Source organism: Xenopus laevis, chromosome 1L (genome assembly GCF_017654675.1).
Source record: "Xenopus laevis strain J_2021 chromosome 1L, Xenopus_laevis_v10.1, whole genome shotgun sequence".
NCBI lineage: Eukaryota > Metazoa > Chordata > Amphibia > Anura > Pipidae > Xenopus > Xenopus laevis.
The window spans coordinates 123,158,369-123,184,761 of NC_054371.1; the positions used below are offsets into that span (position 1 = coordinate 123,158,369).

Here is a 26,393-nt window from a genome sequence, read left to right on the forward strand (position 1 = left end):
AGTTAGATGAATGGGCATCAGTTCCTAAGAAAATCATTTTGTTGCTATGTTTGTAAATAAGAGGATGTCTCAAAGCCGATAGTAGAAATTATGTGCTATAGGGATGTAATCTACAACTATAACTGCCTGCTTCCTCTAATCTAAGAGTACAACAAAAAAAAGGATCTGAATAACTTTGTCCCAGATTTTGGGCCTTGTGCATAAACCCAGGTCCTAAATTACACCGATGAGGTTATTCATAGCAGCCAATTTCAGTTAGACAGTTAAAACAAAGAACTTATTGGTTGCTATGGGTAATAACACTGGGCAATATGATATTTGTGTTGGCAAATCCCCTCTTGAGTTTTGGTGTTACACGGAAACTACCTATGGAAGCAAAATCTGTCACAGTAAAAAAAATAAAATAAAAAAAATAACATAGAAGTGCCGTTTTATGTTGAGGTAGAAAGTTCTGTTCTGAAATGATTGCTATAAACTACTAGAAGAGAGGTCACTGATATAAAAGTGATAAGACCGGAGACCAGAGGAATGTGAAAGATTGCAGTGTATGGGGAATAAAAGAAAAGGCAGGACAAGAGAGAATTGCAGAGAGATTAAAATTAGATATAGAAAAAACCATGATGCACTAACAACAGGAAAGACGGTTAAAAATCCAAATCTGAAAATCCGCCATCTCAAACCTGCAGAAGTCATCTAGAATTCAATGGTAGATGTCCCTTTTACAATTTGAAGATATTGTGATCTGCACTGGGTTTAGTCCGATAATCACAATTCTGGGTTTTCAGGTGATAACCCAGAAAAATTGATTTGTGAAATCTAAAACATTTGTACAATCTGAGTTTGCGCTCGATTTTATTGAGTCTTCTCCCGACCCGACTTTTTCAAGTTATTTTTTTATAAAGATAAAATCATGAATGGGAGTTTAGTCAAGCTCGGTTTAATAAAAAGATGAGATAAATTTGAGTTGTAGTAAATAAGTGTTTACTTCTGTGTTAATGCATATAAAATATATACATCTTACATATGTATTCATGATATAATTTACAAAGCACAGCGCCGGATTTCAATGACAGCCGCCCCTAGGCCGCGCGGTCCGACCAGGCGGCCGCGCGGTCCTAGCGCGCACCTACACCTCCCCTTCCCAGCGCGCCGGCGAAAGAACGCCGGCGCAGCTGCTGTAATTGAATGGGGACGCACACGTCCCCATAATGCGGCTGGGCGGCATGCCGTCCCTATTTTTTTGCCGCCCTAGGCCCAGGCCTATGCGGCCTTGCCGCAAATCCGGGCCTGACAAAGCACCAATATGCGTACCACCTTTCTTCAGTGCTGATAATAGAGATCACAGAGATCCATCCAAGAGAACTTAAATCTAGGCATATGTCTCTATATAGATCATTTCTGAAATGCTTACATGACTTAGAAAAGATATAACTCAATAGAAAGGCAATGTAATAGTTCTTTCTCCAACAGAGTTTTTTTTTTATTAATGCTGACACTGGGTACATTCAGCAGGATAGCAGGTACAGTGCAGAGTCGCAGCTATCGCACAATAAGAAGGGTTTCTAATTAGATAATCGTGGATATCTCTGTCAAGGGACAAAAATATAATTCAGATCAGTAAACTATTATATACAGTATATATATTTAGCTATGGGGTGACCATTCAAGTTGCAATCGACCTGAAAGGTCCATATTTGTATAGCAGATAGGTAAGAAGCTGTTTAGGGTACAAGGGGGAGCAGATAAAAATAAAAATTTTATAAAAATTTGATTAGGGCTGTGACTCTCACTCCACCCTTCATGGATGTTTCACGGATTCACATTAATGGGAAGTGCTAAGGCCTGTTTCTGGGTGATAACTGCTTCTCACTGACATCAATAAAAAGCACTGCAGATTGCCCCCATTCTACAATCTGTGGCATTGTTTTGTGCAGAGCTTTTCTTCCCTCCCAGATACTTGACGATCAGCACCCGGGCATTCAGTTAAGATATCACAATATATGTTTTGTGTGTGAACATGTGTTTCAATAAATATTTAATGCATATGACTATAGATTGGAGGTGAAAGGAAAGAGAAATGATGAAGTGTTTGAATGAACAAGATCTAGAGGTGGGTGGACGATAACTAAAATGAATAAGGAAAATAAAAGCAGACATGCAAACGTCTGGCCCTTTCACATTGTCACATCAGGAAGGGGCCACTCTGGTCCAGTAGAGAAGAGGGGGTTGTTCCCCTCTGCAGTATGCACATAGGATCCTTGGGTGGAGTTTCTTGTTTCTCCATAATTCCTCACGACAGTTGGTAGCTGGAGGCCCACTGCCTTCTCTGCATAGAGGAGCGTTAAAATGTATGTAATTCCCATTTTCTTCCAAAAAAAATATATATCACAGCAACGGGTAAAATCGCAGCACAGGAGGAAGACATGGTGTAGCCTGTGCTCTGAGCAGCAGGCCTTTCTACCAAGATTGTGCCTTGAATACATAAACCCTTCTTTGGGGATTGCTTGTGTAGGATTGGAAATTCCTTGTTCAGCTTACTGAATTGCTCATTTACCAAGATTTAAACTTCAGTTTGGTCACTTGGCAGTAACAAATATAACCTAATATATGCATCCAGTGCAGTTATGGTGATCCCATACTAAAGGGAAGGTGGAGGGGATGGTAATATAGGTACTGAAATAAAAATCTGAAGTAAAATGTAACTGTAATAACATTACTTTTACAAGATGACAGTTATTCAACAAATTAATTAAGTGGGTAGAAAAAATGTGGCAAAATATGTTGATAATTGAACATTTTCTTTGAAATAGGAGTTTTACAGATTGTGGATATATTGGAAAGCTAAAGGAAATGCTCACTACAGAGCATTTCCTTGCTTCTAATCTGTTTGTAAATAGTACATCATGGAGGCTCAATGAATAGCACTAGGGTCCTGAGTTTAATTCTGATGTAGTAGCCACAGTATACTGAGTTGAAAGTGTATATTTTCTTTTGTATCTATATGGTCGATAGGATAGGACATTTATCCAGACTGGCATATCTATGTATAAATCTTCATTTTGTGCTATGTTATTTATTGTATCCCTCCCTCCCTTGTTTTACACCTCTCTGCCCTTTCCGCTTCTCCCAGCCCTTTATTGTTTTTTTTTATCAACTTCCACCACTTGTATTGTGCCATCTCCTAGGGAACGTTTCCTTGTATGTGATACACCCGGGCACTCGGGCAGCTACTGGAATTCTGCAGAAACCAATGTTGACTCCCAAGACTACACATTCATGCATAAAGGCTTTTGTCCATTCTTTCTGCTCACAGTGCATGCCTTTTTTACACTCATTTTGATTTGTAGAAATGAGCGGATAAACAGGAATGGCGTTTTGTGAGAGAATACATATAAGGGCAGAGCCACAAATTTTATTCCTCAAAAGACTTTACAGCCATGTTGATTCATCATGGTGGTCATCAATTAACCAATGTTTTTTTGGATAATTAAGACATATACAACCCCTCTTCTATTAAAACAGCAATAATAGCCAAACCTATACCTTTTTGTACTACCAAAGATGCTTTAGAGACATAAGTAAAACCGTATAAGTTTACATTTTTAATACATTCTAATTATATTGGATATGCTTAGGTGGCTTGTTCTTTCCAATTTTGAATGTATTTGGTAAAAAGTAAGAAGTGCAAAAGAAACACTTGTGTACAGTCTTTGTTTTAATCTCCCTGTGCCTCAAGCACCAAGCTTAGATTGAGTATTCTGCAGGGCAGGTACACTGTGGCTACTAAGTAGTAACTAAATCACTGCTTAACATTGTTCGTTTTATTAGGTTGGGCTCAATAATTCCATGTGTTGTATAAGTAATAAAGTTTAGGGAAACAAAGATAGAAGATAGAAAATGGTTATTAGGTGGCAGAAGTAGATTGTTCTTTGTTGTAAGTCAATAAAAATTGACTTACACTTTGTAAATATTTGTAGGATATGCAATAGAGATATTCAATCCCTATGTTGTTGAGCTGCAACATTTCCTGAAAGCCAAACAAAGTAGTGCTTGGCTGGCGACCTGAAGCTGGGGCATCCATACTATATCTAACTTACACCCTTCCTATGAGCATTCCTGTGGGCTTCCTCTTTTCCTACTGCCTGCCTTGGCTGGAACCAATAGAAGTCAGGATCCTATAAAAAGAAAGCCAAGCGAACTGAAAATCAGTCCATAAATCTTAGTTGGAGATCAATTTTATCCTAAACCCCTTCCATTTTATGCTGCCCTATTTTTTGGCTGACTACTGATAGAAATGAGAAAAAAAATACATGGGGCAGGGGTGCAGCAGAAACACAAAAGTGCTTCAGAAAAAAATCTAAAACTTCACATTGCAGTGCCGAAGCACTCTTTCCCCACATGGCAATGGTTGATGTTTTTCCTCCAGACTTGATAGCCCCCAAATCCTATCTCCTAAAGAATTGAAGCTTGACAGTGCCCCTCTCAGTAATACATCATGGCTGTTGTAATATAGATAAAAAGCTATTTTATATCCAGTTTGCAATATGGGTCATTCTTAAATAATTATTACGTTATATTACATTATAATAAGGGGATATTAAGCTATTAGCTTTGTTGGCTGTAACATCCCAGCCATATGTGTGCCCTTTCTATATAAATACTCTAGGAAAGGGAACTCTAAATATAAGGTTGTGGCCCAGCATTGTAACCCCATGGGATACTTGCTTTCTGCTAGAGAAAGTCTCCATGTCTCCACCTTACTGGCCAGGGTTGAGCATCAGCCATACAAGTACTGACTACACAGCAATACTTACTATGCAGCTATTTGTCTCATTACTGATGACTTACCATCCTTGACAGACTCCAGCACTACAGTCGATGCTAACTTAATCTGCATAATCAGGTTGAGCCAAACAAAATGTATTATATAGTAACACAGTTTCATATACCCACTTATATTTGCAGTTTGGACTTCCTCTGCCCAAACTTTCCTTTTTTGTCTAACTTGCCAAGACACCATTTGCTGTATATATGTATAAATAACAAAAAAAAAATTGTATGTGTTGATCGTTGTTCATTACATGTTATTACCCTTTTGGCTAAGTGCAATATTTTCCTGATACCATTGCTAATAGAATACCTATTCTCAGAATCTCTAGGATGCAAAGCTTGCCCATACTTTGTAACTGACAGCATGGGGATGAAGCTAGCTCACAAATTATCTCTTCTTTTGTAAATGGTGATACTATTGCCTGAGATTGTCTACATACATCTACATAATCCAGACAGAATTCAGTGGAAAGACTGATCCCTTTCCTTTGAAGAATGTTACTTCTGTACTTGTCACACAGGAACACTGCAAATGTGTCCTTAATGGTTGCTTATAAAAAATGCATGGTGGGAATGCACTTGGTCCTATACATACATCGCTGCATGATTTGTTCTTATAGTTGCTCCATTAAATGAAAGATGCAGTGACTTCACAATTTCCCATTCCATACTATAGGCTTTTATGACACATCGGGTTAAAAAGTATATCCACACAATAAGCACTAGCTGTCATTTTAATCTCCTGCCTGCATATATTACTGTAGCATCAGACAGGGGAAACATGTGTAAAATATAAACTCAGATGTCATTTACAGAAAAACATCTTCCACACCCTACTGCAACCTTTAAGTAGACGTCTTTGTTGCCCCCCACAATCCCAATGAGAAGCAATTGCATTGCTAAAAAGCTTGTATTTAATATAAAGATAGGAAGCTGGTTCTGTCAACATTTAATAGTTAGGCCCTATTAAAATTTATAGCCAATTACAAACAAAATTCAACTAGTTTGGTATAACAGATAATCACACATTCAACAGAAGAAAAAATGAGTCTCTTGCAGCAAGTTTTTCTTTAAATTGAGTTAAGTTGAGCAAGTCCTGTGTCCAATGTGTGTGTATGCAGAGATATTGCACCTTATGTAGTCTGTCACAGGCTTATCAAAACCAGATAAGATTATGCAAAATAACATATTTAAAGCATACACATGCACCATTTATTGCAGTCGACAGTGTAAACAGTGCATTGTAAAAATGTATTTTCATAAATATGCTCCAGAATGCAATGTGCATTATATTGCCTTCATGTTGCTACGTGAACTTGAATTACAAATATATAAATATACATTGATAATCCTTATAAAAATTGTTTCCACCACCTTGATGGCACAATAATGGCTCAGTTTGAAACCTACAGTATAAATGTTGTTTACACTTAACTGGGCACTTTTGTTTTTATACCAATGTCATATAGTGAACCATTTATTAAACAGCGGCAGCTGAAAAAATATGTAGTATGATTTATGATTTAAGAAATTGTAAACCATTAAAAAAAACAAGTACATTTTGTGACCCTTTACACTTGTTTTCTAACAATTGCATTTAAAACATCTCAAAGTAGCAGATTTGATTTATCATTGTCACTGAGAATAAAAATTTATTTTAATTAATTGCCAATAAATCATATGCAACAATCATTTAATATTTTTCATGGGAAAAAAAAACAAAGATACCTATTATCAAGCAATTTACTACATTTGAATTTTAGATTTTATTTTGACAGTTTGGAGCCTGGTACAAATGTGCTTCTCCTAAGGGAAAAAAAAAACAGATAAAAAAGCAAGGAAACTGCAGGGAATCACTAAGATAACAGGAGCACTACAGGATCTTGAATACAAGCAGCCCTGAGTAATGAGGTGTATTTTTAAGGATCTCTCAAAGAGGGTTAGCAGAATGAATGGGAAGAGGTAGGGAGGGGGGAGACGGTTAACTCTGCTCTCGACGTTTCAATGGGACGCTCTGAACAGCTGTGAAAATGGTCTCAGAGTTTTTCTCACGCCCAAAAGACATCTCACCCCGCTGAGGTCAGCCCTGCTCACATCACTAATATATACACAGTCTGTGTCCTCTATCAGCACCAGGCCACAGATTCATTTTATGCATATATTAGTATAAAGATGAGTGACACTAATTTCTGCTGACCCAGAATCCTTTTGTGGCAAGTGGTTTGTACCATAAGCGTTTGCTTTTTCATTTTATATTGAATGGATTTTACAATTTTTGCTCAAAAACAGGTTTAAAATTCTTCTACATTTGCGTTTTATTTACAAGTATTTTGAAATATGATGCTGTAATGCTTTACTATTTGGTAATACTACTGGTTCTGCTATTCTGTTATGTATGCCTCGTGTAGTTTGGCCGTTTAAAACAGTTCATGTATGTAGATCAGGCTGCCTTCTAATGAGGGGGCAATAAACTAACTAACATTGTTTTCAGATTTAGCGGGAGGACTTCCTTAATTAACTCCAGCCAACATCAATGCATAATCTGTATACCGCCAGCAGATTTCCTTCATTGTACCCCTCTAATTCTTCTCACTAATTATCATGATGGTTTATATGTACTGTAACATTATGTTCTTTTCAGCAAGCAGCACCCCCTCCTTTCCACCCTGCTTGTAACATTCTGGTGCTTTTGTTTTTTCCTTCTCTTTAGGAAAACAGTGCAGGAACTTAATTACCATATGAAAGGCGTGACCTGTGGCCAGTCTGAGTGTTGATGAGGTCAAAATCTACTCGGCTCAAAAAAAAGTGCTTCGGTTTTCATTCTGCACCTGATCTACGTGAGTGCTTATTAAATCAAAATTGTAATGCTATTTTAGGACTTGGTTTTATCTGCAAAGATAACAGTTCTTAGTTCTACGTCATATCTTTATCCCGGACCCTCTTTCTTAGTTTTGAACATGCAAGTCAGATATCAAATAAGTTTAAGGTTTCTTTGAATTTGCTTGTTGCCTTAAAACAATTATAAAACACCTAGTTATACAGGGCCAACATATTCAGCAGTGCCATTCAATAAATTGGTGTGTACATCTAAAATACATTGAACATGCAAAAGCTTTCCAATTTGGTGCATTGGATGAAAGTCAGATTTAGAAAGCTACATAACAGCTTTTATCGAGTTCTGAATAAAGTATTAATAAGGGAAACATAAGCCATTATAATCCACCCAGGTCAAGAGCAACGATTGAGTAAATGAGGCATTTTTGTCAATTCAATGCACCTAGCACAAATAAGAAAGAAACTACATAGCAGCATTTGACAACATTCAGAAATATTAGAATTAGGCATCGAACCCGTGTAATATCTTAGCTGTTGGATTCAATGGGAAAGGATGCAGAGAAACTATTGTGGTGTAATCTATATAGCTTATCTATACAGCATACAACACTGAGTAGAAGTGAGTAGAAGTGATGAATGACAGACCAGCATTTGCACAGTGGAGTGAGTTCCCAGTTAAATACAGCCAACATTCATCAGCTAACACTTTATTGTCAGTCTGCAACCAGTTAATTAAATGTAGTGATTGTTATATCCAGTTCTCAATGCACAGAACTGCGTTATGATACAGCTATAAAGCAGAACATAGTAACTATGATTTAAAATAGGTGCATTATTATGGTAATTGGTGTCATTTAACCAAAATGCCAGTGCAAACAGGGCTGTGGAGTTGGTACATAAATCCTTCTACTACTCCAACTCTGACTCCTCAGTTTAAGGTACATCCGGATTGAAAGAAGTTAAGTACACAACATACAAGCCATTTTATCACTGCCAAAGCTCAGCAATTTTAAGGCTATATGAACATGGTGTCTACTTTTAGGAACAAACCAAAGAACTATTGGCTGGGAAGCTGACACATTACCCTATTGGCCATCCAAGCCTGTCAACATGAATGAGGGATACAGTTCAAGTTTGGGTTTAATCTATAACTAAGTCTATATCATTGTGGCTTTTTATTTTATTTATTATAGAAACTGCAAAAATTCCTGAAACCGGCACCAGATACCCAAAATTGTTTCCGACTCCACAGCTCTGAGTACAAGAGCACTAAGAGAGCAAAATCTATGTGCTCTTCTAATCCAAACGTAGTTCAGATATAAAAACAGATCGACTCAAAACATTGCAGCTTTAAGATCTTTAATGGATACTTCTATATCTTTAATATTCTTCTACTACTTATTTACCTCTGTACTATAAGTATACTGTATAGCAGAACAACCTCTCTCCTTTTCTGAATCTTTTTCAAGGGAATTCAAATGTTTTTCCCCCAGCAGCCCTATCTAATGAATTAGTATAGCGGCCCCATCACTATCTTGAAACGAAAACAGACAGAGAGAGATTCAACTTGAGCAAAATATATTATTCTTCTAACCCTTAAAGATAATAAATACCTGTGTCAGCAAGGGACTCGGCGTAAAAGCTGAAGCGTTTTACTAAAAGTACTATATTTTATTTATGAATAGAATCAGTTTTTATTTTACAGTACAAACTATTTTAAGAATGGAACAGTACCTGTTAATAGAAAATGTAAACATTACAAATGAAATACCTGTATATGCAAATAGTATTTTGATTAAGTGAAATGCTACACACAAATAATAAAAATTGAGTATAGTTAATCTGGGAGACACAGTGATTTTCCATTGCTTTTATACTTACAGAGCTAGTGAGGTGTAACTCCTGAGAATATTGTGCTGTAGAGCACAGATCAGTTTCTGACAGCCTGGGTGACTCACATCTATGAATGACAGTTTGGCTTCCTTACACCAGCAACAATGGAGCTGATACATATATATTTATATATACAGCATACAGAGCTGCTACCTCCAGTTGCATTATTGTTGTTTATTTATATAATGCTGACTTGTTCTGCAGAGCTTTTACGTACACTACAGTCAGTTTTATCAGGCGCAAATTAACCTTCTAGTATGTTTATGTGTGGGAGGAAACTGACGTAACAACAGAAAACCCACACAAGCATTGGGAGACCATACTAATTCCTTGTAGCTAGTTTCCTCTCTGGAATAAAACCCAAGACCCCAGCACTGTACTGTAAGTTACACTCAGGGGGGCACAGGGGGTACGCCGCCGAACCTCCGAAGTCCGAATAAGATACGAATTCCGAAGTTTAGAAGTCCCAAAGACCCGAAGTGCTGAAGACCCGAAGCCACAAACTGAGCCGAAGCCCCATAGAAGCCCAAAGCCACGAAAAGACCTGAAGTTGAAGACCTTAAGTTAAAGTCATGAAGCCGCGAAAAGACCCGTAGCAACGAAAGGAGCCGAAGCTGAAGCCCCAAAGCCGCAAAAAGACCCGAAGCCACAAAAGGAGCCTAAGGTGAGTTCCACTAAACACCAATGTTTTTTTGTTTGTTTGCTATTAAACCCCTGACCACCACGGTATTGTTTTAACACTATATAGGCCCCTGGCCACCAATAATTTTTAAAAAACTTTTATGCACACAAGCATATAATTAAAGAAATACACACATACTACACGTCAGCATGGATTGAGCAGGAAATAGGTCCTGCCTACTGAAGATTGTGCTGTCTGCTTTGAATTACAAGTAATGTTGCATCCCCAAATGACCCAGTTGAACAAAAATATTTGTGAGAAAATTATTATTATGCAGCACACTCTTGTGTTTAGCAATAAAAAAAAAACACTTCACAGGCTACACAAATACATCAAGAGAAACATAATGGAGATTGGGGCTACTATTACAGTAGCTTCTGAAAGACATAAATCATAAAACTGCCACAGGGAAAGGTGTTGCCAAAAGGACTTACATTCATCTAATGTATTGTTGCAGAATTACACAGGAGAGAGTATGATTAAGATTAAGACAATAAGATTATGTTGTATAACCGAAACCTGGTTTAGGCATTCCTATAAATCTTGAAGCATTGCAGTATCTTTTTATTTTTTAAAGGAAAATGGTTATAGTGCAGTAAATGAGGCATTTAATGTGTGAAAAAGCCTGAACTGCATACATAAATTATCAGGGCCGCCATTAGAAATCATAGGGCCCCGTACAACAAAATGTTTGGCCTCCCGGGCCCCGCCTGTTTGGCCTCCCGGGCCCCGCCCACCCTAGCACCCAAGCCCCACCCCAAATCCCACCCAGATCACAATTAAAAGACCACACAGACGTCAGCGCTAAAAAAAGTAACCCCCCCACACACACAAGTTATAAAAAGCTATTGATGGTCATGCCCCCTTATAAGTCTAAAAAAAAAGCGCCAGGGCCCCCATAAAAGTTTTTTTTTAATTGGTGCCAGGGCCCCCCTTACAAGTAAAAAAAAAATTAGGGCCCCAAAGAATATTTTTTAAAAAAAACATTGGCGCAAGGGCCCCCCTTACAAGTTAAAAAACCCAAAGATATTTTTTTAAAAAACATTGGTGGCAGGGCCTATACAATATTAAAATAATACATTGGTGGCCAGTGGATTAAAAAAAAAACACAAATTAGTGTTCAGTAGAATTGAACTCATGGCTTCAGGAATTCAACTTTGCCTCCTTTCGTGACTTTGGGTCTTTTCGCAGCTTCAGGACTTCAATTTCGGCTATTTTCGTGAAATCTGGTCTTTTCGCCACTTCGGGTCCTTTGGCTGTTCGGCACTTCCACATTTCAGCTGTTTGGGACTATAAAAAATGCCTGCACGGCTTTGGCGCTCTCAAGGGGGGCACAGCTTTTTCAAAAGTGCAGTACTGCCGGGCCCCCCTTCATGCCTGGGCCCGGGACACTTATCCCCCTGTCCCCCCCCCTGATGGCAGCCCTGTATATTATATCTACAATGTGTATTTATATATGTATGTTTGCACACATCAAATCATTACTTGTTGGGTAACTCCTTTGGGTTACTATCTTTAGTAATTTCAATAGTAAATGGAATACCTTTCAGACAGGTCAAGATAGCACTTGTACACTGTACATATAATTTCCATCTTTTAAAATTCAAGTAATTGTGAATGTGATAACAGTGAGATATAATTTAATGTCCTACACTATTTTACAAACTCCTTATGTTCTCTGCATGGTAACAAAAGAAATGTCAGGTCTTCAATGACTGTTATCAAAAGCCCAAAAGGCCGACATGCCGTTTTTCAGCCTGCTCCCCTGAACAGTCATAGAGAAAGAAATCTCTGTAGTTAAATTAGATAACTAAATAGTTAAATTAAATAAGTCTGGGGCAAAATGCAGGGTTTTTTTGCCTATTAATCTGAATTTTTCAGAGCTCATAGAATGCATTTTGTTACAGTGTATGTCCATATCTGTACCACAGTTCTCTGTTTATATAAGTCTGATTGTCAGGTCTGCATTTTTTCTTTGTCTTGTGCAATATAATTTCCAGTCTGTGCAAGGCAGGTGTTATTTTAAAAACCTCAATGATTATAGATAGCAATGGTACAAAATCGGAAAAAAAGAATCATCTGTAAGTTAAAATGGCCTTAGCGTGGAATTCTTAGATGGTTCCTACATGAAAGTATGTAGAAAAAGCACCAGATTTTAAATAAAAGGGGAGCTATCTCAATTTTTATAATCTAATTATATTAGTCTTGAGGATTATGCCACGGTGCATCTTATATGAGACATGTTCATAAGCAGTTACTGGAGGATTTTCCCACTTTTGTTGGTGGTTCATGTTTTTTTCAATATAATTTTCTGCTTAGCCCTACTAGTTACTCTCCAAGTACTGCACAATTATTGACATATTGATGAAGGACCTACCCTGTAAGGTATCACAATTATTATTTTTTTTTATTAAAGAATAATAATATTGAAACATTAAAACTGCAAGTTGGGTAACATGGCTCTGAATTTGCATTATTTGCTATGATTGTAGTATGCTATATGTACAGTATATAGATATCACAGTTCTGGGTGTAAAGCAACCAGTTCATTACATATGTATGGAAATCTATTTATATTTGTAGTCATAGTTTTAGCTGAAATACAAAATAAAGCTGGGCTTCCTCTGTTTAAAAGCTTATCAAAAGCTTATTGATTGCTATGTAGCGATCCACTGACTGCTATAGGTGGTAACCTGACCCTCCACATACTTTAAACCCATTAAATGTATACCTGAGTGAAAACACAACCAGCTATTGTGTTTAAACTGTAAATGATGAGTTCTCTTGAGGCACCATTATCCCCTCAATTCATGATCATACTGTTCAGTAATTGTCTATGGAGAATATCTAAAACTAGGTAGACAATATGGTAACAGCCATTTTCACGCAAATATGAAGAGAAAAGATAACCTGTGTGCATGCAGTGCAGTTGCGACATTCTCTTTATTGCAGGTCATTTGTGAAAGACACACAGTACATACAGCCTTGCAGAACAAGTCAATCAATAAAACATATTAAAAAGTATTCACTGAAACATGCGTCAGCAGCTTATACCAAGGTAAAGTTAAACGGTCTCATTCCTGCTTCTGTACAAAATCTTCAGCAGATAGATTGCAGGAACTTCTGCAAAATATGAAAGTGTTCCTTTTCTCCCCCATTTCAGATAAACTCTGTGGCCAGTAATAGGAGAAATTGGTATAGTATAATAGGAGGTCCTGGTTTCCCACCTCCTCCTAGCGTATACTTTTCTACTTCTTTCTCTCTGATGGTTATACAAACATGAGTCTCATTCTCTGTTTAGAGAGGATAGAATACAATACATGTCTATTATATAATGAGAGAGAGAAAAAAGATTGGGACGAAGCCATTTTGTTCACCCAACACATACAGCACTTTCTTATTGTGTCTGCTCAATCCAACTATAAATGGCATTATTGTGTCTGAGATTCTATTCATACTTCTCCCCACAAACCCCCATCCCCCCACTCCTCCCTCTGCTGCCTCTCCTGGCCCCCCTCACAAGGCTCCTTGTGGCTCAGCCGGACTGCATGGATAAATTAATATGAATTTGAAAAGGGACTTGTTTTCTAGTGACATGTCCTCCTCACTTTCTCACGATAAGGGTTGTGGGGGGGGGGGCGTATTGGTGGAGGAGAGGTGGGGGCTCAATAGCGTTCTAACAATGTCTATTGCAGCTTAATTTTTTTCAGGCCTGGTTTGGTATACATATTATTATAAGAGCATTGGTCCAGCTGGTATCTGGAGCCATACAAAACCTAACATGCTGATGGTAACATTGTTATACTGTAAGCAAGACAAATTTATCAGTTATGCAAAGCCAGGCTTTGTGGGGGCTGGGTCATAACTAGGGTCACGGGATAAGGCATAAGTCAGTTGCTGATGCTGTGAGAATAAGGATATCTCTTATCAGCTATAGCATTATGTGTGTAATAAAGAAGTACATGTGTGATATAGAAATACTGACATTCCTTCCACAAAAGGTAAATCATTTGAAGTTTGAAATTGTAAATACCTTTATAAATATACAGAAAAAGGTTATTGGTATTACTAGGACAGATATATAAAGAAGTAGGAGGAATTTCAGGGCTAGTTTATATTGAGTAGTGGGAGTTTTTAAAGACAAATTTTGTAGAGCAGCAAGAGGAATTATAAAGAGAGTGGATAAAGAGTCATACTATGGGGTAATATGTTGCAATGGGATGAATTATAGAGAGAGGTTTTATGGTAATGGGAACAATTATAAAAGAAGAGCTGATATGGAGTAACAGATAATAACGGGAGTTATGAACTACTAGGCCGCGCTATAGAGTTTTTATAGTAGGAGATTATAGTGAGAAAGAGGTTATGTAGATCAGCCTGCATAAAACAAAAGGTTGTGTTCTAAATAAGATTTTATAAAACTATAGCATCAGCTGTCAAGGAGACTATATATGGAGAAAAACAAGAGGTTGCAAGCACAGGTTTTGTTGAATACACACCTGACATGGACCATGACCTATTTCTCATGCTGTCAGCTGTCAGTGACCCTGAACCTATATGTCTGCCTGCACAGAGTTCAGCTAGTTTCCAGTGCGAGTATGCCTTGCTGTTTCCAAGTATCTTGGCAGTTGCTTTGTAGCACTTTAAGAAGGTTTGATGAAAGAAGCATCGGTTTCTTTAAAGGGGAACTATAGCAAAAATGAAAATTTAATATCAGCTTCAGCATACTGAAATAATACATTTTCTAAATATAATCAATTAAAAATTCTGTACCGTTTCTGAAATAATCAAGTTTATCTTCACTATTCCTTTCTCTTCATTCTCTCTCCATGCAGCAGTTGGGTGTCAGATAATCATTGACATTTACATCCAATATATCTTATAGAGGGGCTCCTTTAGCCTAGAAGATGTACTAGAATCACCAGACATCATGTCTCTCTACATGCATGATTTGTGCAAAAGGCAGTTATTTTGTTAGATTTTGTTTGTACTGGAATCAGTTGTTTGAGTGAGCTCTAATAAATCTGCTAGGAAGATAAAATATATTGGATCTAACTGTCAATGAATATCTGACACCCAACTCCTGAATGAAGAAAGAATGAAGAGAAACAGATGCTGAGAGAGGGATAGTGAAGATAAATTTGATTATTACAGAAACAATATATAATTTTTTATTGATTGTATTTAAAACGTTTTTTCTTATTTTAATACGATGAAGCTTATATTAAATTCTCATTTTCACGATAGTTCCCCTTTAAGGTTACTGAGTATCTCCAGTCACATACTAATGATAATAATGCACACAGGCACATCTTGAAAGCCTCTTCGTCTTCCTAATCCGAAACACAGCACTGAGAGGGGACCAGCACCCCCTTTGTATCTTAAGTACAAGAAAAGGCATAACTGGTATGTTTGCAATTCGACAGGGGGACACCACTATGATTTATTGTATCAAACAGGATACACTGCATTTTCAGAGGTATAATTGTATCCATGTGCCAGTTTTGCCTAAAGATGGCCATAGACGCAAAGATCCGCTCGTTTGGCGACATCGATAAACGAGCGGATCTTTCCCCGATATGCCATTAAGGAGCATGGCTATATCAGGGCTAATCAGAACGTTCGGCCATATGGCCGAACGATCCGATAACGATGTGCAATGGGCTCCGGCGGGATCGGCCGGACGAAAGATGTCAGCACTCTCCACACACGATCCGAAAATCGTACGAATCCTCAATTCGTACGATATGATCCGTGCGTCTATGGCCAGCTTTAGTTTATACATCACACGCTATGCACGTTTTCTGAAAGTTATGCACATTTTCTGCAGATAAACCAAGTACTCTAGAGCATGTGATACACAGTTACTTTGCTCAGTCTTATAAAGTTGGCTAACTATTTATCTACTCTGGGCTCTGCAGTAAATTGCTAAAATGGGCAATTAGACAGGTTTATATCACCTTCAGAAAATAAATCTGCCATAACATGCAAAGTATAATAAAAAATGACTGCAAGTTGCTGTTTAATAATATTGTGCAATATTTAAATCAACCTTAGTTTGTAAGCTCTACTGGGACAAAGACTGATGTGACTGATGTATAATCTCTATAAAGAACTGCAGAATATGTTCATGTTTTATAAAATAAAGCTTAATAATAAAGACATCAAGCTGTGATGCAATATCTGCTGTCCAGGGTGCTGAACAGCAGATATTGCTGCACTTGTTTCCTTCTCCCTCCAAATACACTCCCCAATTAAAAATACCCTCAAATCCTCCTTCTCCTTAGAATATAAGGGGAAATTGTGCATGTTGAGTTCACCTTAAAATGATCAGTCTGAATGTTTTAGTGCCACCTTTTATAAGCAGCTTCAGTTTGTTTTTGTAACTCCTCAATAAGTGCTCTGCCACTGGATACGCATGGATAGGATCTCTGTAAGCTTTATATTTTTATGCTCTATTTTTATGATTTAGATTTGAATTTGTGTTTTTTTTTTTTCATTTTAGGGGGAAAGGAATTTAAGACACAGCAATGATGGGAAAGAGAAGAATATTACAGAAAAATCTACTGCCATCACAAGCATCCCATAACTGCCTGACAATAAATAATAAGCGAGGATTAACAAATACAACCTTAAGAAGAGACCAAAGAGAGTCTTTTGATAAAATTATATCAGATGATATAGCTAAAAAAGTGCTGCCAGGCTGGAAACTTGAAGCTCGGTGGGCAAAAGATAATTATGACCAGTATAATAGGTGATCACTAAGGACTTGATAGGCAAGCAGACTGGACCTCACATATATAAGAAACAAGCCATTTTAATGCCTCCTTAGATGCCTCCGTTGTTGGTCAACCAATAAGGTAGGGGAATACTTTCATTTTATTTGGGTTTTTTTAAAAGCAGAAATTAATTCAACATAGCCAAAATTGGTCAGTCACACAAAACCCCAACTTAATAAGCCTGTCTGGATGTCCACTATTCACACAATCAGCTTGTGCCACCATAGTCATGCGCTAAAAGAACTTCTTACAGCTGAATCTGGTCACACTGCCTTTGATACCCTTGTTCAGGGTATCCAGAAATAAGGACACTCTGTATTATACAGTCAAAGCACAGCACAGCATTCAGACGCATCATCCTGTTTGGGCTTGTGTTAATAATATTATTTAAGATCATTTATTCTTTCTGAATAACAGTAAATTCTTACATCATAGGTTAGTAGATTTTTGTGTATCATTTTGACAGCACACAGCTAAGGGATTAACTGGGGGTTTACAGATAACTGGTCCAATGTGTATAAATATTGGACAGCTCTGCTGTAAATTGTGTTTGCCAGACAGTAGACTCACAGAATAAAATTAACTGTGTATTTACTCTGCTCCATTCAGGGAACATGTCTGAGCCAGTGAATAGATTGTGGCAGGCCTTCAGACAGACACAGAGAGACACACACCAGCTCAGAAAGGCTGAAAGCAGCACTGTGCTATCATACAGCCTGTAGTGAAAATGGAAGACGCTGCCCCCAGCTCATCAACGGCAGATCTTTGCTGCACCAGACAGAGCTGCTAATACAGCCCCAAGCTATTGACTGCATCCACTTTAAACTCAAACAAAACTTTTTTGTTGTTGCAAAACAGTATCAATTTAATTTATAAAATTCCATCAATACCTATCAGCATAGCTTTTTGTTTTGTTTTGTTTAGCTATCCATGATAATGGATAAATTACTCTCACATCTAGCTTACTTCTAAATACAAGGTCACATTAACAAAGCCCCCGCTACCTGTACAGGTGTGGGATCCGTTATCCGTTAACCCATTATCCTGAAAGCTCCAAATTATGGAATGGCCATCTCATCCAAATTTTTAAAAATGATTTCCTATATCTCTGTAATAATAAAATGATACTTTGCACTTGATCCCAACTAAGATATAATGAATCCTTATTGGAAGCAAAAATCAGCCTATTGGGTTTATTTAATGTTTACATGATTTTCTAGTAGACTTAAGGTATGAAGACCCAAATTACAGAAAGATCCGTTATCTGGAAAGCCACAGGTCCCAAGCATTCTATGTACAGTGATCTCTACAATTACCACCTGCATGTTCTGCACAAGTCGCATGTGCCTTGTCCCCGTTGTAAATTATTTCCCCTGACCTAACTGTAATTGAAACTTATTTGGAATGCCATACAGTATACAGTATATACAAGGAGAAACAAAGAGGAAGAGAAAGACAGCTGTATATTTTTAAATGATAGCTCCTAAAAGAATGAAAAACTGCCATATGCAAATTTCTAAAAATTATAATTTAGTTGCACAGCAAAATGGCAAATCATATGTATCATTTTCAAACAGCGCATCATATAGATGCTTTCGTTTTGGACAAAAATACAAGACCTTTGCATGCTGAGAGGGATTGAATGCAAAATTATTAACGTATGCTTTACCAGGGTAATAAGTATAGCTATAGCTATAAGTATAGCTGAACTAGATTTAGGTAATTCTGTTTTGTCTCTTTTTTAGTGGCATAGTCTGTTGGTGTAAAGAGAAAATGATTAGTCAGCCACAAGAAGAAGGTAACCAGGGTTATAGAAAATGGCACAATAGGGTAAATATTGAGCATTTTTCCTGACAGCTGAGATTGAGAGTAATATAAAATGGCAGAATTACAAAATAGAGCGTGAGAACGGACACTTTGTCATTATCCCAAGCTGCCTTTGTGTGTGATTTATGCAAATTGGGTTAATTCAATTTGAATATGATAATTACTATATCCTTTCCCCAGTCAAGAAGACTTTACTGATGGTGCTTGTAATTTTTGTTGTGCAGCAGGCGTCATTTCATAATGATTCCCATTTATGCAGCACAGTACCAGGTGAGGTTCTCTAGTACAGGTGTGGGATGCCTGGAAACCTACTACCCGGAAAGCTCTGAATTACAGGAAGGCCATCTGCCACAGCCTCCATATTAAGCAAATCATTTAATAAATAAAATGATTTCCTTTGTACAAGTAATAATAAATCTACCTCCAATTCCATAATTTTTGAATTTGGGTGAAAATCATCCACAAACCATTTTTCTGAATACCAAGCCAAATCCTAGACCTCATTTGCAGACTGAAACTTAAGAAGAATCAAATATGTGAATAGTTGTTAATAGAATTGTCAATTTCAGTCCAAAAAGTCTTATGACTAGGGTTTGTATTTGGTTTTGAAACAGAATCCTGTATTCCGTTCATCCTTAATATAATTATACATTTACATTTTACTATGAAATCTGAATGCAATATGCTGTATTTTCCATCAGACTAAATATAAAAGCATACATTTAAAAGCAAAGTTCATGTCTGCTTATACATTCTCTCCCGAGAACTGCTTTTGGAAACTATGATTTTTTTCCTGCCACACAGATCTTCTCCCTCATATGTTTTCTGTAGAGAGCCCCCTGAATTCGTGCCCCCTTCAAATAATACCCCAGTGTATATCCACAGTGCTGAAAGTTGTCATCACCCCACCTAAGGGGACAGCAGGAGATTTGCTCTCTACAAACCCAGAAGGCCCCTCTATGCCCACAGCCGAAACTGACCTAGAAACTACTGGATCCTGTTTAGCTCAGAGCACAACAGATCCAATTGACTCTTTCTGTACCATTCTGTAAAATTAGCAATACTTAGTAAGAATAAAGATTTTATAAATCTATTTATATATTGCTGTTTCAAAACCCATGGACAAAGGTATTTTACAATGTATTATGGGTTAAAGAGTTGTAAATAAACAACAGAATATCATTCTGGGACTTTCAGATAGATGCTGATTTTTTGCACACCAGATTTGGCTGTCGAAAAGAGAACAATTGTTCATACACACTTTTGCCATAATTCCCCTGTCTACTGACAGTATAATTGTCTAAACCCTTTTGCAACTTATTAAAAAAAATCTAAAGTGAAATTTGCTTCCCTCTGTGCATCTGTCTGTGGCATTTAGGGGAAAGAGGCAGGGATAGAGAGTTAATTCACTTGGGCATTGTCTTCAATCAGAACTCATTCTCTACTTGCAACCCAAATGGATACAATGGCAATAAATCCTTGGGAGTGTTTCATTTATATTTACAAGGGTGTTTATAATGTGGGATTAGTATGTTGCTTTCTGTGCCAGCCTTTTAAAGCAGCTTGGAAATCCCCCATGGAAAGCAAATATTGAATGGAATTTTAGGGAAAAAATTATGCTGCGTTTCCTTTCAGGGTCACTGACAAAATCACTCATGTGAATGTGAATTGGCCTGAATATGCCCTATGGGAGACACAAGCACTAGAGGACCGACGTGTGAGCAACACAAACGTGATACCTGCAGATAATGATACAATTGTATTACCTCCTAGATAATCTTTTCCACTGTATAGGAGTGGTACAAAAAGCATACAGTGCAAAATACCTGTAGAGTTGTAGGGCAGTCCAGTAGAAACCACATTGAATTATATCAGTTATTTTTAAATTGTTTAGCAGAGGCCCTATAGATATATAACTCTTCTACTTTTTTAGTCCTTTATTAATTAAATCCTTTACTGAGCTTAATTAGACTGTTCCCTTCCAGTATTATACACAACTTAATAGTATCACTGCTTTTCCTGGCTGCATTGTAGTATTTCGGTGAATTGATGGAAGAACATGACGCCCCTCTCTAGTCGAAGGCTCTTCCTTTTCTATGGTGAACTATTGTTTGCTGGTATTTAGTCCACAGCCCAACTTAATGGCACCTTGATAGGAAGACAAGATAGGAAGGACTTTGGTAGGCTACTGCAGAGGATGCACCGAATCCACCTTTTTGGCATTTGTCTGAGCTTTCACAAACAATTTACAGGAACCCAGAAAAAAATTCAAACCCTAATTTGCATATGGAAAGGGTTTAAACATTTTGGAATTTCATTAATCATGTCATCTAAAGTAATTTTAAGCTAAGGATTTGGCCAGGCCAGGCTCTTGGATTTGGTGAATTTGAATCTTGCTGAAAAAGGCCACTGCATATGAGTATTTTACACTACATATTTTAGGTATGTTCTAATTGAGCAGGATTTCTAGCAAGTATAATAAAAGGGGAAACATGATTACAACATAGCCAATAGCTATTAATTTTGGTCTCCTCTTGTAACGAAGCACCTGAAGTGCTCATATATCTTAAAGGGTGGGCCACCTTTAAGTATACCTTTAGTATGTCATAGAATGGCCAATTTAAAGCAACTTTTTAATTGGTCTTCATAATTTTGTATAGTTTTTTTTAATTATTTGCCTTTTTCTTCTGACTCTTTCCAGCTAGCAAATGGGAGGGGTCACTGACCTCATCTAAAAAACAATGGCTCTGTAAAGTTGCAAATGTATTGTTATTGCTACTTTTTATTACTCATCTTTCTATTCAGGCCTCTCCTATTTATATTCCAGTCTCTTATTTAAATCAATGCATGGTTGCTAGAGTAATTTGGACCCTAGAAACCAGATGGCGAAAATTGCAAACTGGAGAGTTGCTAAATAAAAAGCTAAATAACTCAAAAACCACAAATAATAAAAAATTAAAACCAATTGCAAATTGTCTCAGAATTTCACTCTCTACATCACACTAAAAAATAACTCAAAGGTGAACAACCCCTTTACTATTTAGGTAAGTGTGTATACAATCACACATATATTGGGAACGGCGATAAATTGAAGGTTTGGGGAGGCATACCCCCATATTTAATAAAAGCCACTGCCATTGCCCAGGAGCAGTAACCCATAGCAACCAATACCATGTTTGCTTTTAAACAGGTGACCAGTAAATTCTACCTGCTGATTGGTTGCTATGTGTTACTGCTCCTGGTCAAATTTAGTGCCTTTTATTACATTACCTCTTAGACTTCAGACCATATGCCAATATGTAGTGAATAAAGTACCCCCTCTTGTTAAATATAAGGATATTATAAGTAACCGAGGAGTTTCATGACCATATAAAAACAGGAGGCCGAAGGCCGAGTGTTTTTATACAGGTCATGGAACTCCGAGGTAACTTCTAATATCCTCATATTTTGCAACTGGGGGTACTTTATTTATTATAATACACAAGTTTTAGTGAGTCATGTGACATAAATGACATCAGAACTCACCGTTTATAACTGATGACATCAGAACTCACCGTTTATAAGGATATAATTTACAGAATATTCATGGCTTTTGTGTATTATAAGTCTATAAAACATTTCTATTTCACTTGGCATAACATTAGCATCAGTATCATTTACTGGCTGGAATGGTATGATACAAGCAAAGGCATAGCTTTAAGATCAGTTTAAAATATAATTAATGTATATCAGAAAGTTGTCTAGAATTACATTTGCTTATATTAATTTCCCAATAACTTTCATAATCCCAGTAATGGCTCCTGGTGCACCTATTTCATGCCAGAAGGGAGGATCTGGGCAGCATAACAAGGCACTAATCAAGATTCTCTCTCGTGGGGTAGAGGAAAGTTTCATGCATGTAAAGGAATTTAACTCTTTTGCGGAAAACTGATATTCTAGAGAAGGTTATGGGAGTCTGAGGTTCTTAGCAGTATTTTTGATGCTAATAATTCAGAGGAGAACAAGTAGATGTATAAAGGGATTCCAAAGGTCCTCGGGGGATATAGAGATTCTAAGGTGAGTTTGACTGAGCCAAGTTGGGATCTAATGATGTAAGGGAGTAAATGATATGATGTTGCTGAATGCGATATGATTCTGTAAATGAAAGGGAATTTGAAGGAGGAATACTTTTGCAGCAGTATTCTCCACTGACTACTTTGTCTGCTGAAAGGAACAGAATCTTTGATTTAATCCTAAACTCAGCGTATGCACATCACACTCTTACAGGCTTTTTGAGACAAGATGGGTGCAGCACACACCCTACAGCTATGCACCAAACAGCTCTTTTTTAGCTTTGGCTGTTGACTTACTTGATCAGAGTTCAGAAGAAGGCATCAATGCAACAAACTGATGCAAGGATTACATTGCTTATGTGGAGCCTGAGGATCATATTAATCTCTATTATATCCTTATGTGGTATTAAGCAGATAATACAAACTATTTTAGTCTACAGATGTCTGTATTGTGCACCAGATAAACAGCTGATTTACTAACATAGGTGCTAAAAGACAAGTACAGACTTATTTGCTAGGGGATATTTTAGGAACACTACAGTGGAGGTCATTTATCAACACTGGGCAAATGTGCCTGTGGGCAGCAACCCATAACATTTTTGCATTCATTGTTCTACTTGCAGGTGGCTGAAAAAAAACTGAAACTGTTTGGTTACTATGGGTTACTGCCCAGGTGCAAATTTGCACAGTGTTGATGAATGAGGCTGACAGACTTCACTGTTTAAAATTGTCCTCAGTGGCCCTGGGAAAAAAAGTAGCACAGCTTTGCACCACCCCCTTACTTAAATTTTCCCGACTTAAGGGTATATTTAGGGGGAGTTAGAAATTGCCACATTCAATTGCCTACTCCCTATTCATTTCAATGGGATTTGAAAGGCGAATTTATCAAAGGATGAACTTTCACTTTCCCCCATTGATAAATACTCTTTTAAAAATCCCATAGAAATCAATGGAGAGTAGGGGAATTTCCCTCTAGAGGACTGTGGTGACCTCTAGCTTCGCTCTTTCATAAACATACCCCTTAGACTTTCACATGCACAGTAGAGTAACATTTTCCAATTTGACTTTACTGCACATGTGTAAGCCTCTGCTAGAAAGATAAGTAGGATGTGGAACATCAATACTTACATTTTTATCCCTAAAGTAGCATAAGCCCAGGGAAAAAAGTGCTTGAATTTATGGAGGAGTGACTAACATATTCCTCCCGGTGTAGCTTTCTTTGTCTTTTATATTGCATCAAGGCATTAACCCATAGTGACCAATCAGATCTTCATTTAATTTTCTAAGATGCAGTAGAGTGAATAAAACCAATTGCTAATTAGTTTCTATGGGCAAATGTAGTGGTACAGTTTAGTACTGGTGCTAGTAAATGAGGACCAAGATATCTGTACACAGTTACTAAATCACTATTTAGCAACACTTCCAGAAACCACTGCTCACAGAAAAGGCATAAAAAACTATTGGGTAAAATTCAGTGTGTAGTAAAATAACAGTTCCAATTACTTTGTTGGGGTCATAGTAGACGCTGATGTACTGGCTTGACCGGTTGGTGTTTGTACAATGTAGTTTATGTTCTGAATGGAATGTCATGTTGTTGGCCTTCGCATTTTTGTAACTTTTCTTTTCATCTGCCAGGCAGTCTACATTAAAAGGAAAAGCATACGTGTAATTAATATTTCATTTGATATTATTTGTTCTGCAGAAAAGAAATATTGAGCATTATGTTGGTTAAGTTCTTTTCACTAGACAACTATTTGGATGTTTAAAATGCCCAGTGGGAGCAATGATCACAGAGAAGTTATCTCAGCTGAGCAATACATCAGTCTCTTTTGAGAATCAATTGCTGCCTAAACAAAGCCGAGTGTCAGATACCATTTTACTTTGAAGTCTGTGTGGGAAGCACACTACACATATTGTTTTTGTGGTATTCTCTCAATGCCTTCTTTCACTGACTTTTAGTACCCCACCCCCCAAAAGTCACTCAGAATGTGCTCAGCTGCACTTCACATACCCAGTATTTTCTGCAAAACACTCCTGTGGACTGTGCCATAAAGCTGGCTAAATACAAACCAATAATATACAATATGAATCTGCATCATGCATCAAGCCCTGCCAAGGCTGACCATGCACTATTGATATTGGTCAGTTTGGAAATTGGGCACGTTAGAAAATGTTATCTGCTGATGCACCATATCAGCAATTTCATTGTGCTACAGCTCCATTCTACTTCCTGCTACTGCTTCTCTTCACTTTCTATGGTTCTAATTGTTCTTGCTCCATACTATGTGTGTGGCCGTTGTACACTCTCATCTTATCTCCTGATCAGGAGGAGAGGGTACATGTTTGGTCCGTGTATGGCTGCCTTAAAGGACTAGTAACATCAAAAAAAAAATGTAAAAGAATTTGTTAGTGTACATTGAACAAAAAACACCAAAACAAATGAAACATTTAAATTGCAAAGTCTTTATTAAGAAATAACTAAATGAAACTCTGCTTGCCTTCCTCTTCAGAAAAGGCAATCACGATCCCTCGAGCGCTCGATTTCTCCTCCCAGCCTTCCTTATAGGAGATAGCAAGGGAGTAGAAATCGAGCGCCGCACAATGGATCATCGCCTTTTCTGAAGAGGAGCGGAGTTTCGGAAAGTTATTTCCTAATAAAGGCTTTGCGATTTTAAAGTTTAATTTGTCTTGGTGTTTTTTTTTTAATATATACTAACAGATTTATTAAAAAATAGTTTATATAAACGAGCTACTGTGTAGTCACTGGGGCAGCCATTCAAAGCTGAAAAATGAGAAATGGCACAGGATACACAGCAGATAAGCTCTGTAGTATACAATGGGATTCTTCAGAACTTATCTGTTACCTACTGAGTATCCTGTGCTTGAATGGCTGCCCCCATGGCTACACAGCAGCTTTATTTTTTTTTTAATGTCAGCAGTGTCACAGTGTAATTGCTATATAGTAGGGGGTGATTAACACTGCATAAAGTGACTACAATTATCTGGCAAATGCGGGGGATATAGATCATTATTATTGGGTTTGGAATGGGTAGACGATTGATGTCAAATAATGTAAGTTTCAAACAATGTAATGTAAGTGGAGTAACTTTTACTTCATTTCTTTACACGTTCAGTGAAACCATTTATTCGGCACACAGTGTATAACATAATTATCTGCTATACTCCTTGCTTAAATGAGATAAAAGGATGTATTCAGTGATATGGTACCCCCAGCGATAATGCAATAGCAGAAAGTTGTCACAGCTTAAACAAGCAATCATTTTGAAGTAATGCTTTCTAAGACACAAGAGTGTCTTATTTTACTTAGCAACAAAAGCCTGTATAACTTATATAGTCATAAGAAAATACTGTATAGCATCAATGGAGATAATATGGAGTTATAAAATATGTATCATAGAAGCAATTGAGACAGTGGCATAAATATATGTTACTGGGCCCCACAGCAAATTCAAATGAGGGCACCAAATTATTGAT

The 26,393-nt window shown here is 37.3% G+C and overlaps 1 long non-coding RNA gene across 2 annotated transcripts in view; it reads left to right on the forward strand.

Annotated features, from left to right (window-relative positions):
• Positions 1-26,393, forward strand: part of LOC108713425 — a 61,542-nt gene that overhangs the window by 28,501 nt on the left and 6,648 nt on the right. For both annotated transcript variants that reach the window (XR_005961329.1, XR_005961330.1), the window contains exons 2-3: positions 7,541-7,667; positions 16,746-17,100. This is a non-coding gene — a long non-coding RNA (uncharacterized LOC108713425). The remainder of the gene's footprint in view (positions 1-7,540; positions 7,668-16,745; positions 17,101-26,393) is intronic.